Genomic DNA, 16,221 nt, shown 5'->3' on the forward strand with positions numbered 1-16,221 from the left:
ACTACAATGGCTGCTGGAAAGAGGCGTAAGGAAACAATTTCCAGGCCCGCCGCGTCCAGCCCGAAATATGAGAAAAAAATTATTAGAAATTCCGCGGGCGGTGTAAAGGCGGCGGACGGGCCGGAGGGAGGATGTTAAAGCCCCGCGGTGAGTTCTCCCGGGGTCCGGGACGGCGGGGAGGCGTTTAGCGGGAGGAATATCAGGGTTATTTAAATTATGGGACTAGCCGAGGGGGCAGAGGAGCCGCGGCGGCGGCAGGAGGAGGAAAAGTTTGTGCTACTCCCAGCCCCTGCTCAGGACCCCAGAGAGAAAAATAATAATAAAAAATCAAATAAAATCGTGCGGCGGGGCTGCGAGGACTCCCGAGGTCGCTGCTGACAGGGCAGGGGGCGACGCGTCTGGGGACCCGAAGGTGAGGTCGGTGGGAAAAAAAAAACCCTTTTATTCAGGGTCTGGAAAGTTTGAAAAGTTTTCCTCCTCCTCCTCCTCCTCTCTGGTGCTGTGAATATTGTGACAGCGGCAGCGGCAGCAGCGAGAGCGGAAGACATTAGAGACCCGAAAAATAAGGGAAAAATTAATATAAATTCGGTTTTGAGAGGAAACTCTCCGCATTTTCCACCAAAACATCCCGGGGGAAGGTCGCTTCCCAAAGGGCCTGGCGGAGACCCGCGGTCGGCAATATTTGGGGGGCATTGGGAGTGACTTGGGGTAACTTTGCCCCCTTTTCCGAAGAGGTTTTTCTTTTCTGGAGAAATGCATTTGTTTTTGCCCTCTGCCCAGGTGGGATAGCCGAGTCGGGGTGCGGGGTCCGCGGGGCGCCGGACCCAGCAGGGTGGCGGCGGGGGCGTAGGGGGAGGGGGTGCTAAATGAAAGCAGGAGATCGGGACGGAGCAGGGACAGCTTGTTGTCAGTATCATAAACAACCAAAATGGAGGGAGAACTCAGGCATATAACCAAATAAAAATTGTTAAAAAATCGCAAAAAATCCCTAAAAATCCGGGATGCTCCCCCCTTTCTCGCTAAAGGTAAAAGTGTGAACCGCCTTTCCCCTGAAGTCCATTTTGACTTTGCAGGGACCAAGGAGTTAATATTTATTTATTTTTTAAAACTTTCGAAGGGCAAAAGCCTTTTATAACTCCACCGACAATGAGAAAACGTGAAAATCCAATGCAAGAGAAGCAGGGGGAGGGAGGGGGAGGTGGTAGTGCAGAAACTGCTAAACTTATTGGTAATGTGGACTGATCTGAGATAAGATAAACACGATATTTGCTATTTTATAACTCCCTTTTAATGATCTTTGCGGGGTTTGCTTTTTTTGGTAGGAAAGAAAGTGATGCCATTTTCTTAATAGAGTTAATGTGTGTGATTGGAAGAATAAACCTTTGCGGCTTTAGATTGCATTTTCGTCGCATTTATGCCTCAGGTTTTGTTAGTGGCTCCCTCCTTTCTTTAAACTGGGCTCTCCAGAGGAGGGGTGGAAAGGTGCTGTTGCCCAGAGAGACTGGAGGGCGAGACTGGCGAACCTTCTGGGGAGGGGTGGGGAGTTGTTTGGCTTCTCCCTTCCTGACACGTTTGCTTCACCTGTTCGCCCTCACTAAGGAATGTTGGACTGAGGGTTTCTGGTTTTATGTATATAAAAGGATGGTGCCTCTTGCATCACATTGATGGTAGTGGGAAACTGCTGCTGATGTTGGTTCCACGTGGGATCTGGGACAGAGCAGGGCATTTTAAAGGGACAGCCTCTCTTTTCTTAGGGTTTGCATCACCTACGCAGACTTACTGTCTGAAGACCAAAGGCAGAGGTGCTGGAAGTGGGTGCTGATGGAAGAGCCTTCTCTTTCCATTACTAAGTGCACCCACGTTTAGGAGTGATGGAGGGAGAGGAGGGATAAACAAGCCCGGCAGAAGATGGATATGTGTGTGGCTTAGTTTTCATCCACGCTGTTCTTTTATGTAACGAGCCCTCCCAGAAACTTTTCATGTTACATTGCTTTTCTCTGGAAGCTGATTTTGGAAGGAATTGTGGAAAAATGGAAATACTTGAAGGTGTGTGGTGTAATGGTATAGCATTATTGAACAGTTATGAATTCTGTGCAGTGAGATCAAAGAGCCATGGATGCCCATAATGGGGGTTTACAGCCATTTTGTAAAATACCTAATATTCAGTTTGGCTTCAGGTACATTGAGGACTTCTGGTTGGAAGTTACAGGCAAAGTGGTGAAGATTCTTGAACATTGTAAGCAGTAGGCATTTCTGGGGAGGCGGGAGTGGTTCTCGTGAAGACCATGGAAAACTTTACATACACATCCATTTTTCAAGTCCACCCTACGCATATGTTGTAACTTTACCCTTTGGAAGTGAAAATGCTTGAAAATCCTGAAACCTATCAATTTGCATCTTTTCAGCAGAAGGGATTTGTGTTTAACAGGCAATGTTTACTGATCTTTAGCTCCTATCGGCTCTTGTGCCTTCGATGGCCACAGTATTTTCGAAAGGTCAAATGTGTACATTGTTAACTATACTGGTACTTGAGATGAAGACTCATCTGGACTGGAAACAACTGGCATTCGGTTTTCCACAGGCATATGGAGTTTGGGAAATGCATCTCTGTGTTGCTTTGTTTTTTACAGTTTGTAGAAATGGATCAGAGTTAGAACTGAATTTCTAGGCTTCTTAGGCAATGTTCTCTTTTGCCATACTGTATGAAAGTTATTATTTTGAAGTCCATTGTGTGCTAGTTCCTGTTTCTAACTGAACATTTCTCAGCACCTTTCTGTAAATACCTTCACAAGAATTCTCTGTGTCCTGCGAGCATCATCCTGTGGTTTCCCACTTGGGAAACAGCCACAGCTTTCTAAGAAGTCACTAAAGAAAACACAGTGTCACAAATCATTATTAAATCATAATGGGTTGAAAAGAGATTAAAGTATCAATGAAGAAGATAACCCCTCCCCACACTAACCTTCTGTCCAAAGGGTTCAGAAATTCCTGCATCACTTCGAAAACCTCTGAAGTTTATTTTGCATTTTCATTGTGTTTTTGGCTTAAGATAGTTACTTTGACTATAAGTAGTCAGGATTGTGCTTTGTGCTTAAAGTACACCAGACTTTTGGATACTGAACAGTTGCCACTTCGGCAAACCAAATACTAATACCAATAAATTCAATGTCAGTCAAAGTCAAGGCAGGTTTTTGCTTTTAGTTGTTAGCTCATTGTCAACCTCAACAGAAGTTCTCCTATTGAAGGCTATTCTTTCTCATATAGAGTGATTTAAACTTTATGTTTGGGTTTTGTACAGCCAGTTACTTTTCTAAATCAGAAAATGTGCTCAGAATGCCCAGATTAAAACCTGTGAGTCTTAGAGTCTCGTTTAGATAGAGAGCCACAATAGCTGGATTGAACTGGTTTTTAAGGTTTTCTCATGCCATAGAAATCCTACCTGTTGAACGTCCTTTGTCTGGAAGTCCTATTAAATTATACCAGTTTACAAAATTATCTAAGGGTATCTCCTGCTCCACATAAGGTCAGAGAAACCTCACTGATTTAGATTCCTGTCTGAGACTTAGATGCCCAGTGTTGCTATTCAAAATTCTAAAGAGAATTTTTTTGCTGTGGTAGATGATTTAGTGAGTATGGGCTAGTACTGATAAAACTCCATATCTGTGTATTATAATCAAAATATTTCAGTAAATACATTTTATAGCTAAAATAGTGAATTTGTCTATCAATATAGTTGGAAATTTTAAGAATGCTGTTTATGTTTTAATATCAATCAAATATGGGAATTTTCCTTCATTGTTATTAGAGTTTTTATTTTTGTTAAATACATTTTCATATAGTATCCTGGAATTTTACCTAAGAATTAAATTGTTGTTTCTAAATTAAATGTCATGTTCCTATTATAACTGGGATTTTTAAATACAGACAACTAAAATCTATGTTCATTGCTGCCTTTGAAGTTTGCTTTCAGTAATCATTTTTCTCAAGTTGTATAATCAAAATGTTCACTCTTCGAGGAATATTTTGATATTATTATTTGTAATTTTCTACTTTGGGAATTTAACATATAAAAAGTTAACCTGTTACATGTGAGGGGAGAGTTTCAGAGGAAGAAAAGTGTATCTGTTGAGCAAAAGCTAAGCAAGTGGGATCTGTTCAGGGTGACGCAGAGAAGCCCTCCCTTGAGCCATCATCTCAAGCATTTGAAGAACCTTAGAAACATTTTTTTCTGAAACACTGAATATGTTGAAAGCATGTCTGTCATTGCTTGAAAACAAAGGCAGACCTTTAATTTTAACAGGAATTAATGTAGGCAGCATATTTAAGCAATTAGTAAGTGTTTAGGTAGGCTTAGAAATGTGTTTACAAACAAGTTCAATGCAAGGGCAGGGTCCATGGTTCCCTGTGATTTCAGAACTCATGCAGAAGAGCTCTTTTCCATCTCAACACAAAGACACTTTAGAAGTGATTTATTGTTGCTTTTATTTTGTAATCATATCATTGTTAACTTTTTTGAAACTCATCTGAAATCTGCCCTCAATGCTTTTCCTTCGTATCAGGGCAAATTTATATCTCATTTGAAAATTTAATTTTAGATTTAATTTGAGAAACTAAATGAGTATTTCTAGATTATAAATTTTTATGAAAGGTTGGTGTGTAGGTGTTAACATTTGATATTATGAGAAATATATCTGCAGAAAAGCCCAATAGACATTATGACAGAGGCATAGTTTGAATTTTACTTTTCAATTTATTGGCCTTTCTCCCTGAGATTTGCATTCTACCTGGTGTGTCCTCCTGTCTGTGTGTCCTCCAAACAGGAGAGAATTGACCAGCATATGGTGATGCTGACTCTCAGAGACATTTGAATGTTTTGGGGTTCTGATTTTGTATATGTATTAGTGTTTGTTATTCTTAAGGCTTTTACTTTTTATAATGCATATCAAAGTACAGAAAAATTATAAAACAAATAATATCTCATTTTTAAAAAAGGGAAGTAGTATGATGTGACATTAAAATTGTTAGTGTTTTAAGGTCCCTGTGTGCCTTGTAAACAGAGTCCCCGCAGGATTCTGGTGTTGAAACTAACCAGAGTCTGTGTTGGGGTTTGAGAGGACTGCCTATGAAATGGGCATGCGTGCACAGGCTGAATGTTTGCTGCTACAGCCTAGGCTGATGGGAAACTCAGTTTGCTAGGAGTATTCCTTTGCCTTGTTTTTTAAATGGAACTTTTTCCTAATTTAAAATCATAGAAAACCTAAAATGTGAAGATATTAAAGAACAAAAATGTGGTTTTGGTGCCATTTAAATATAAGACTTCTGACAATCGAAGTGTACTCAGCATCAGTGTAAACTAAATGTTCAAAATAATGATGAGAGACTGGAGAAATAAAAATTTCAGAATAAAATAGTTAATTATGATAAACTTAAAATTCAACTTATGAATAAAGCATAACCAGCTATAAAGCAAAAATCGCAAGTTTACAAAAGGATATCTGAGTATTAATTTGGGGAATTTTATCAGAGAATAATTTTAGTGTAAATTGCTGAATTTGTAACTACCTTTTAAAATTAGACTTTCAGAGCCTCTGCCTCTTCTCTCTTTAGATTTGGATTAAACTAAATTCTACAAATGATTTGTAGTGATGATTTGAAATTCTTTTTTTTAACAGAAGGATAAGGAGAAAGTCATTTTCTGCTATTTCTAAAAAAGATTTTAAAGAGGATTTAAGTATGTAGTTCTGTGAAATAGTCTGAGAGCCTTAGGAGGCGTTGAAAATTGCCTTCCTTGTTCTTTACTGGAAAGCTTAAAACTTTTCTAGGTTAGTAAAATAAATTTCAAAGCCTCATTCTAAGAATAGTTTTGTTCTGTGGATTTTTAGGGGCAATTTGAATAATTTCTTACAACCTTGAGAACACTTTAAAGCCTTTCACTAGATGCAGATAAGAGTGTTCTACAAATGAGACTTGATTTTCAGAACATTTTAAGGTGTATGCTACTGATTAAAGACGTTTCTCTTTCTCATTTACTAATTAGCCATTGATTTTCTGAAGGAGAATTGGAGCCTTCTCTTGTGGTCTCTAGAATTCACCTTTAGTTTTGCAGCCTGCTCTGAGTCCTTCTGGCAGTGTAGTCCATTGTAGAGTCTTGAGATCTACCTGTTTTGAGAACGAGAGCCTCATCTTACACTTTTCAGTTGTTAATATTAAACTATTGTCCCAGACCAGTGTTGGTGTACTGCATGTAGGTTGTTTATGGTTTTTCTATGTTACAGTTTCTGAGTATGAGAATATTCTCAGAGTAAATGATGCACCTCATACCGTAAAAAGGAAAAAAAAAATCTACTGTCTGATCAGTGGGCATTAGAATCTTTAGGATACATTTTTTGGAAACTAAAAATCAGTTTTTAAATGAGGACTCTAAGTCTTTTGTCTAAAAGGCAGAATCAGAAAGTGTAGCTGTCGGTTCTGTTTCCCCAAAGATCCATCAATGGATTGTTCTAGATGGGGAGAATTTTAGGGAACCAAAGCTGGAAGCTTAAGGTTGTTTAGCTTTGCAGGTTCAACACAGTACCAATTGAATTTTAGTCTACTAGCTTTTCTCAGTAAATTAGCTTTATTTTCTTGTATTGTCTTAATGCTATAATTATAGAGCCCAAATTAGTTCTCAGAGTGCCCAAAGGAGTTACAATAAAAGATTCTATTGTATCATCTTAAGGCAATGAAGTAAAGTAGCATTTAAATAAGAGTGCGTTCCCTTTCTTAGGTTGCCTTTTGCATTTTCTAAGGACAGTTTCTGTGAGGGTTCCATTCTGGAGAAGGGAAATTAGCTCTACTGCTTTGACATGAAACATTATAATTTTTATAAGTTTATGGAAATTTTGCTACTTTGCATGTGATGGGTAAGATCTGTCCTGTCCTTAAAATGAACAGTGGTGTGTCCAATGTACCTGATTGCAAACTCAGCCTCAGACCCTTAAAACTGCTTAAGTAAATGTCAGAAAATGTTTTTCCTGTGTTTTGGTAATTTGTTATTGTCTAAGGTAATTTAATTGCGTAAATTTCTATCTTAGTTGTGTTTCTCTTCTAATATTAGTATTTTATTTGAAAACTGTCGGAAGGGTGTGTGATCTCAGCATTAAGGTAGAACTGGATGGCCGATAAAATAATTGCACCAATCGTGGTGGAAGCAGCCCTGTTGGTTCTTTCTTGGCAGAGTTAGAGGTTTCCAGAGAGCAAACGTCCAGGTGAGTACAGTGTGTGTCCATCTGTAGGACTTGGTGACCGTGTCCGCTCTACTTTCCCGGAGCAAAACCTGTGCATCCTCATAAGGGATGGCGCACAGAGAGCCAATTTCAGTCTGCTCGGTGGGCAGGGCACATGTCAGCCTTCCCAGGGGTTCCTTTCAGACTTCTAAAGAAAGGTATAAGGCAGTCCTCAAAAATAACTGTCATGCGTCATGTTTTAAAGGACTGTATGTGAAGATGTGTTGTCGTAATTGGCTACCCAAACTGAGATGAAAATAAACCACCAAATAATAAACTTAACTGGAAAAAAGAGAGATTTAAATATTTATCTGAATAAATTGATTTACTGTTGAAAGAGACAGAATTTTAGCCGAAAGAATTGTTTTTGTTTCTGAATATGCTTTTAAGTCCTAGAAGTTTGTAAGCAAAGTAATTGTTAAAATAAAATAAAGTCTGGCAGTCTGCAAAAGGTCTTAAGCATTTGTCTTTGACAGTTAATAAACATATTTTAAATGGCCAAAATTGCATCAAAGATTTTAGTATCTTCAATCATATTAGTTGTTTCTCAAAGAAAAGTGTTAACAGATAGCCTGGTATTCAGCTGCACATCCACTGTGTTTGGGAGCTTTAACTGTTACGTGTTTTCTCAGACAGTGCTGCTTCAGTGTTGGGTAAAGGCACTGTTCTGAGTGTTTTCTTCAAAAGTCCTCTTTGTGGATATTATAACTCCATTCAGTTTTATTAAACTTTTATTTCTTAAGCGTGCCCCTGTTCTCACTGCATGCTGTTCTTAGAAGGGAGCCATGTGTTCTGAAGTACCTTTGCCCACGACTCAGGTTATCTCAAAATAGGCAGTACAGATATAACCGCTCGGTTCCACCTTGGCCCAGTGTCATACGTGAATGAAATGATACTCAGTTCACCCTTTCTTGGTCACAGCAAGCAAAGGAGAAAGCAGCTTAAGAGAGCAGAACGGGTCCCATCCCGAGGCTGACTCATAATGCCTCTCTGCAGTCCATGGTCCCTCTGCCAGAATGAAAAGAACTTGTTAATTAAAACCAAAATGCCCGTGTGTCTGTGAACTTTTTCCTAATCAGGATTCAGACACACTGGTGTGCGCCCCTTGGCATCCAAGTGTGCTTGCTGCTTGGCTCTGCTGTGCTCTCACTGCTGCCACCCTGTGTATGGCAGAGCTGCTGCGGCAGGCACCCAGCTGCCGTGCTAGCCAGTGGTGAGGTTCTGGAGCACCCGTGGGACAGCAGCGTGCAGGGCGATGAGCGCCGACGCTCCTGTGTGTGCCCTGCCTCTGTATGCGCTGCTGCACTCCAGCTAGGTCTCAAAAGTTCTGCAGCCCACAAATGCCGTGTTCAGCTGCCAAAAGAGAGAATTTGGGAAAACCCTGAAGGTAAATGCTGCTGTCTGTCTAATCTGCCGGTTCACTAAAATGAAGCAGCACTGGGCGAGTCCTTCACGTGTGGCTTGAAACTGGTCAAGTCAGGAAGCAGAGGTCCCGAGCATGTAAAGATGAGGAGTGTCATGAGAGTTTTATGTTAGCCAAGTTATAATTACAAGTTCTTCCTAGTAAAAGCAAAACCAAAACGATCGCACACAAAAAGAGACTGTTTCTGCTTAGGAGGAAAGGAAACTTAACTTGATTGGTTAAGTTCTGTGAATCACTGACCAACATGACTTTTAAATTATATCATCGTCGTATTTAAGTATTAATGCTGTGCTCCAGCCATAAAACACTTGGGCTGGACCGCAGCAGCATCCGTTTGCTTCTACCTTTCTTGTTTCATTTTCAAAGCAGCCTGAGATAGGAAGTTCAGACGGAGTGGGTGTACAGCATGCATTGAGTGAGTCTCAGCATGAGCAGACTACAAAAGCTAATTATAAATTCATTAATACCAAGATTAACACATTTAAGAAGTAATAAATTTGTTGCAAGAATTAAAATTTGAGGCTTAACGTTTCACTGATTCAGGTTAGAGAGTGTTGTATGGATGCTTATTAAGCTATGTATTTATATGCATACATATATATATGGAATTGGTAGAAAATGTATGTGCTTTCTAAGGGAAAATAGATTCAAAAATATTATAAATCTAAACTTTGTTTTACAGGAAGGACCTCAGACATAGTTCATTTGAGTCAGATTTATGGCCAACCCACCTGATTTCTGGATGGTCACTGTTTCTTTCAGGAGTTTTGTACGGCTTTGCTTCAGTAAACAATGTAATTCTATATGGTAGCAGTGGAAAGTATTGCTTAGGCTGGTTAATTTTCGATATTGAACTTCTAAGACCAGAATGTACCGATGGCCCTTCCCTCCCAGGAGCCGTAAAGGAAATCGCTGCAGTGTGTGTGTTCTGTCTGCCCCCTGTGAGAAGGCCAAGAGCGAGAGCTTTACCTGGGCAGTCCTGTCATGGTCCCACATTGAAGGATTGGGCATTTTTTCAGCTCCGTAAACACCATTTTGAATTTTTAAAAAATAACTGATATGAAAATGTGATTAAATTTTGAATCAGTATTGGAATACTACCACCTTCAAAGAAACTTTTTAAAAATTTATTTGCTTCTCTTGTTTCTTACTCTTCATAGCAACCTCAAGGTAAAACTAGACCGGCTGACATTATTTTAACAAAGCATTGTAAACAGCTGTACAGATTTGCCTAAAATCACAAGAATTTACACTGGTTTAAAAGATAGACTGCAGCTTCCTTGCCTTTGCTCGAGGATGGAGAGCCACTGGTCGAGACGGTCATTGGTACCCAACGTTGACCCGTTCTGTAGTGAGAGACCAGACTGACTTTGTTTTTTACTTCGCTTCCTGGCAACTAAAACTTGATTCTTGTGCTAAGTGTGAATCGAAGTACCCTTGCCACTCTTTTAGGGTACCTGTGTTCACTGCCTTAACTTTAGCTTGCTTTTAAAAAAGCCAGTTAAGCCGGGCGGTGGTGGCTCACGCCTTTAATCCCAGCACTTAGGAGGCAGAGGCAGGCGGATCTCTGTGAGTTCGAGACCAGCCTGGTCTACAAGAGCTAGTTCCAGGACAGGCTCCAAAACCACAGAGAAACCCTGTCTCGAAAAACAAATAAATAAATAAATAAATAAATAAATAAATAAATAAATAAATAAGCCAGTTAAGTGGTGGGCGGAAGTACAAAAGAAACACAAAGGCAGTATATTTTTAAATGTCCAGAGAATAACATAGATATCAAAAACTATGGGAGGAAGAAGGGAAGCTTGAGATGGGCCTTGGAAAAGGCTTGAGTTAGAAAGATGCAGGAAAAAAGAGGGAGTGACATTTAGGTGAAATAAATGGTTTCACTGGGAGTCGGAGGCAGAGATGTGCTTCTCGCCTGGTGCGCTGAGACCGCCATACTGGTACTGAGGGAACCGTGCAGGGCAAGAGGAAATGGGTGTGCTGGGTCTGACCAGGGCAGGCCCTCACGTGATCCTCTGTTATTTGGAGTGCTCAGGTATTCCCCGTCGGGTCCATGTTCACCAGAATTCTGGGTATTTGTTTTCAGTAATGACTGGTTCTCAGCAACCCCTACAACTTACAGTTTAGACATCTGGCTTCTACTCATAAAACCACCCATGGTCACTCAGTTGGAACCAGAATTGCAGTTCTTCAGTGGGCTTTTATCCTGGCTGGGAGAGAAGCTCGCTGAGTCTTATGCTGGACCTTTGGTGATCCAGTGATACTTAGGCCCTGTGCTCAGTCCTCTCCCTGCAGTCCCCACCCTTAGTGTCTGCTGACACCTTTGCCTAAGACTCACCAGGCCTCCTGCCGCCTTTCCAAAGCAGGCTGTGCCCTCTGCACAGTCCCTGCCTGCCTGGCGTTTCTTTGCTTCTGGGTTTCCTTAGTGTTGCCCAACACTTCTTCCAAGCCTTGGGGAGACTGTATCTAGCTGTCTGTGCACGGCATGAGGCAAGCTGCTGAGACAACCTGGTAGGCTCCCCCTCCCATACAGGAATTTCCCATGTTTTCTCTCTACTTATAAACTGTGCTCATATTTTCTTCCATCAAAAAAGCAAAACCCAAATCTTCACCTCCATTCCAGCCCCTCAAGTATCTCTTTTCCTCGGCAGTGCCAACCTCCTGAGGAAACAGTTTGTGTTTTGTATGTGGTCTCAGTCCTTTACCTCCCTATCTCTAGCCTTCCAGCCTATCGCGGAAGAAAACAGCACTCTTTCCCTAGGTGGCAAATCTAGTGGCATCTTTTTGTTATCACCATGGGGTGATCTTCGGTGCTGTCATCTGCAAACTCTAGCCTCTTGCTTTCCTGTGTCCTGCTGTTCTGTTACACTGCTGTCAAAACCAGTTATGGCTACAAGAATTCATTTTGCTACTTTCTCAACTTTTGTCTATCTTTAAAATGGCCTACAATAGATTTTAAATGATCCGTGCAGGCGGCATTCCCCGTAATGCTGTGCAGGGAATCTGTGTGTCTGTCTGTATGCTACAAGCACTGTGGTTCTGTCCCGAAAGGTACCCAGTAGTGACGGAGGCAATTTACATACAGTGCATGATGCTCACAGCTTTCAGGAACTGAGAAAGGCACACAAGCTGTTTTGAGACTTTGGCCCTGCTGTGAGGATCTCAGACCAGTCACTTGATATTCTACTCCACTGAGGATAAACAGTTGCTTCCTTAGTATGAGATGGATATACAAGTAACATTGTAATACACAATTCCGGTAGTCATGGCTTTCCTCCAAACAGCTTTTTCTTTTGAGGTGGGGGCAATAATTACTCCTGGGGACATCTTCCTAGGCAGATGACTTTTATCACAGAGCTCCGAACCGCTGCACAAGGTTTGCTCAGGCTTTCTTCCCCGCGACTCATCCTACAGATTGCACAGATGTTCACTATATGTCTGGTTCTCAGAGAAAGAAGAGATAAAAGCCGGAAGTGCACACCTTGCCCTCTGATGCCAGCTCAGGAGGAAGACTGGGTACACACAGATGGGACTGAGCTCCTAGCGGGTAACAAGGTGGCTGGACACAGGCACTGTCACTACAGCTCAGAGAGCAGCCCAGGGATAGAGAAGGGGCTGGCTCACTTGTCTAAGGAGCTGTGTAGCTTTCGAGGAGCCCCTGCCCTCTAGCCACAGGCCTTGAGAGGACAGCAGTCACCATCATCCTGCAAGGGGCACCTTACATGTGGCTCAGGAGCTCCACTTACTTCTGGCTGGCAGTCCCCAAGAAGAGCACAGGGCATTCGGGAAGGTGCCTCTCTAGCTGGTTCCCAAACTTGTTCCCTTTGTATCTAGTTTCTAAAGTTCCCCCTCACTGGAGCAGGACTGCTGTCTCATTATCCTGCCAGGTTTTTCCAGGTTGTTCCTCGTTATTCAGGCGACTATACAGAAATTCTTTTGTGTTTGCTGCTGCCTCCGAGGTCCTTGTTCATCCAGCCCCTCAGAACTATGCATCTTTGGATTCCTTCTTCCTGTCTTCTGCCACCTGTCAGTCTGAGGAAGCCCTGCTTGCAGTCTGAAGAGAGGCTCTAGCTTAGTACCTGATATCTGACTCGAAGCAGGCATGGTGCAGTCTGCAGTATGCGTAAAACCCAGGAGGGAAAGATTGACATCTAGGGAGTTGGCTTATATAGAAAGGCACATGGGAGACCACGAGAGAGGCAGCGATAGTGGTTTCATGAGCATGAAGCTGCACGTAGCACAGGAGGAACCTGGTGCTCAGTGAGAGGGTGCGCAGAGGGCTAGGAGATCCAGCAACCTGCAAGTGTCGGACATGCTGGCTTGCCGGTGAGCAAGGACAAGTGGAATAGCAGTGCCACCAAGGGAAAGTGCAAGGAAATGACCAAACAGAGGACTCGGGAAAGCAAGAGGCTAGAGTTTGCAGATGATGGCACTGAAGATCACCCCATGGTGATAACAAAAGGATGCCACTAGGTTTGCCTCCTAGGGAAACGGTGCTGTTTTCTTCGCTGATGGACAGGAGGGTAAAGGAATGAGACCACATACAAAACACAAACTGTTTCCTCAGGAGGTTGGCACTGCCGAGGGGAAAAGATGCTTGAGGGAGGTAAAGCTATAATATTTGTGAATAAAATATCCACAGAATTGGTGAATAAATACAATTATCTAGTTTCCTCCCAGTTGTTAGCTAGGTCGGTTTATAGTTCATACGTGGCCATGTGCAAAGATCATTGTTTACTTCTCTGGTAACTTTACAACTCAGTTCTTAGGTATAAACTGGGTGGGCAAAAAGCTAAATGTCTGTGTTTCCCTTAGCATGTCAGTCGCATGGTCGCCTGGACCTCTAGGAAAGGCTCGGCGACCAAGTCGGACTTGAGGGTGTGTGCGTCTCAGCCGTCAGCGCCGCCCACACTGTGTGTGCTTTTGTTCCTCACCCGTGTCCATCATTGCTCCCCTTAACCGTCATCTCGGTCATCATCGCCTTGAACTGCTGATCTTCCCGGACCCCAAATCCCATTGTCCAACTTACTGTGTTTACCCGAAAGACTGCTCAGAAGGGACATGGTGCCTGCTTTAACGCTGCCGTGTTGGGGAGGTGCCTTGGTATTGTGCTTGGCTGCTCAGAGCCCACGTCCTCCACCATGTTCAGGATCATCACGATCATTGTTGTGCTTTGACATTACAGGCTTGCATTAAGGTAGGAAAGGACTCATCTGTCAAAGCGAACTCATTAGATTTGGCAAAGCAGGAAAATTAAAGAGAGATTGTGCACATTACCAAATAATCATTTTAAAATGATAATGTAAATTGGCACTTGAGCTATCTGAAAGACTTCAGCTGAGGCATCACAAGTCCTGACCAAGGTGCCCTGACGTTACAGTCCTCCAGACACACCACACAGCACACACTCACATGAGCAGTGCAACCCTCCCTAGTGCCTACCTGGAAGACCACCACTCCTTCCTTTGCTTCTCTCGCCGCCCCCCTGCCTGTGACGAAGGACAGTGAGGACAGTGACGTCACTAGGTGATTAAAACACAGCAAGTGCAAGGTGACAGTGCGTCCAGTGCCTGTCAGGATTTGAGCCAGAGTACTCCCCAGCTCTGCCCAGAACATTCTCTCCCGTCTCTCATCTCTGGACTCTGCTGTTCCCCTAAGGAAAGCTCTTTCCAAGATTACTAAAAGCTCTGGAGAGCCAAGAAAAGCAAGGAGGGGAGAATCTTCCGGGGTGGCGAGAAGTAAGGAGGGCTGCTGCCGGAATGGGACGTCCGGACCAGTAGTCAGAGCCAGTCTGAAGGCAAGGAGTGAGCGAGCTCTGAGGGAACCTGCCCCAAACAGTTCCTTCCTGACGTGTGCCCTTTTCCCTCTGAGGCAGGAGAGCTTATTGGGACTTCATCCTGTGTAGTAACTCCCCCTTGCTCCTCTTGTCTGGCTCTCTGATGGTTTACTCCTGGCATTGGGTTCCTCCCCACACTCCTGAGGTCCGAAGTGTCTCTGCCACTGTCATTCTCCATACACACCTTGAGCTTTGCTTATTTTTATTATGATATATATATATATATCATAATAAAATATATATATTTTTTATCTTTTGTGGCACTGGCTATTGAATGCATTGTCTCACCCATGCTAGGCAGGCATCCTACCACTGAGCGACATCCCAGCTCTCACCCTGCTCTTTCAAACCTTTGATGGTAGCATGGCCTCAGACTGGCACCCAGCCTCCACATTCACCATCTGGTGACCCTGAGCCCTCTGCTAGGCCAGACCCCAGCCCAGGGCTGCCTCCCTTACAGCCTCACCTGAGACCCAACAAACCTCATTGCCCACGATCCCCTTGATAATTCAGGGTGTATCCTTCCATCCTCAGGCTAAAGCTGGCCCAGATCATTCCCTGGGTCTAGGCAGCATTACCCTTCTTCTATGAGAGCTGGAAGAACTCCATCCGCCACAACCTTTCCTCCAACACCTGCTTCTGTAAGGTGCCCAAGGACCATGTGAAACCCCAGGTAAAGGGCAACTTCCGGGTGATGCACATGCCTGATCCCAGCAGAGGTGCTGTGTCTTCAGAACACTGCCCTGTGCCGGCAGTCGCAGACCTGGGACACACAGAGCTTTTGCTAGGGACTTGAGCCCCTTCATGCTCCGTGGCCGAGCCCATCAGGCACCCAGGATTCCACAACCATCCTGGAAGGGTTTCACATCAAGTTCCTGCTAGGGGACCCAGAGAAAGGATCAACATGGTCCCCGTATATTGATCCAAGGGGGAGCAGAGGGTATACACTACAACCCCTTAACTTCTCTGAGAAGCCTCTGTGGCCATCTGCTCCCTCCAGGACCCACAAGAGTAGAGGGGGAGACTTCCCCAGGGCCAGTCATCAGGCCTTTCTCCCTGTCCTCAGGGCAGGGATCTGGCCCCTTCGCATATTTCAGGGTTCCCCAGATCCCATGGGAATGTCTAGCAGACATTCAGGAACTCACTTTGGGGACAGGTACCTAGCTTTTACATCTACATCCTCAGTGCAGTAATGTCGTTGACCATACTACCTCCCACCTCTTATCCCAGTGCCCATCTTGGGGGCAGGCAGGGACTGCTTCTCCTTCCCACCTATAAATACCAGATTGATGAAGAATCAGAGCTAGAAGCCGGTCCACAGCAACAGCTATAAAACACCAGGTACAGCCTTGCTGAACATCCATGTTAATTGGTCTACCCCAGACAGGATTATGGTTCTGCTATTATGACAGATCTGTCCGTCATGCCTTCACCTCTCCCACACACAGGGGCCGGGTCTGGAAAGACAGTGCTCAGCACAGAGTAGTCCTTTTCTTGATCTTCTCAGGCCCTTGTGCCGTCACCATGCCTTCCTGGCTCTAGGCTGGAGGAAGATGAAGCAAAAATGAGTCCAGACTGAAGTCTTGCCCTTGCTCTGTTGCCTGGGAAGGAGGTAGTACCTTTTGGGGAAAGGGTTAGGAAATGAAAAACTGGAACCCTACATGATTTGGGGGTAATAGAGGTAGGAGAGA

The 16,221-nt window shown here is 43.5% G+C and overlaps 1 protein-coding gene and 1 pseudogene across 1 annotated transcript in view; both read left to right on the top strand.

Annotated features, from left to right (window-relative positions):
• The first annotated feature begins 35 nt into the window (after nucleotides 1–35).
• Plag1 (PLAG1 zinc finger) overlaps nucleotides 36–16,221 on the top strand; it is a 42,676-nt gene continuing 26,490 nt past the window's right edge. Inside the window, exon 1 of the mRNA XM_057791174.1 lies at nucleotides 36–147. The gene's annotated coding sequence lies outside the window, so the exon portion shown is untranslated. The remainder of the gene's footprint in view (nucleotides 148–16,221) is intronic.
• LOC130888244 (forkhead box protein H1-like) lies at nucleotides 14,894–15,863 on the top strand (annotated as a pseudogene).

This window comes from Chionomys nivalis, chromosome 16 (genome assembly GCF_950005125.1).
Source record: "Chionomys nivalis chromosome 16, mChiNiv1.1, whole genome shotgun sequence".
Classification (NCBI taxonomy): Eukaryota; Metazoa; Chordata; class Mammalia; order Rodentia; family Cricetidae; genus Chionomys; species Chionomys nivalis.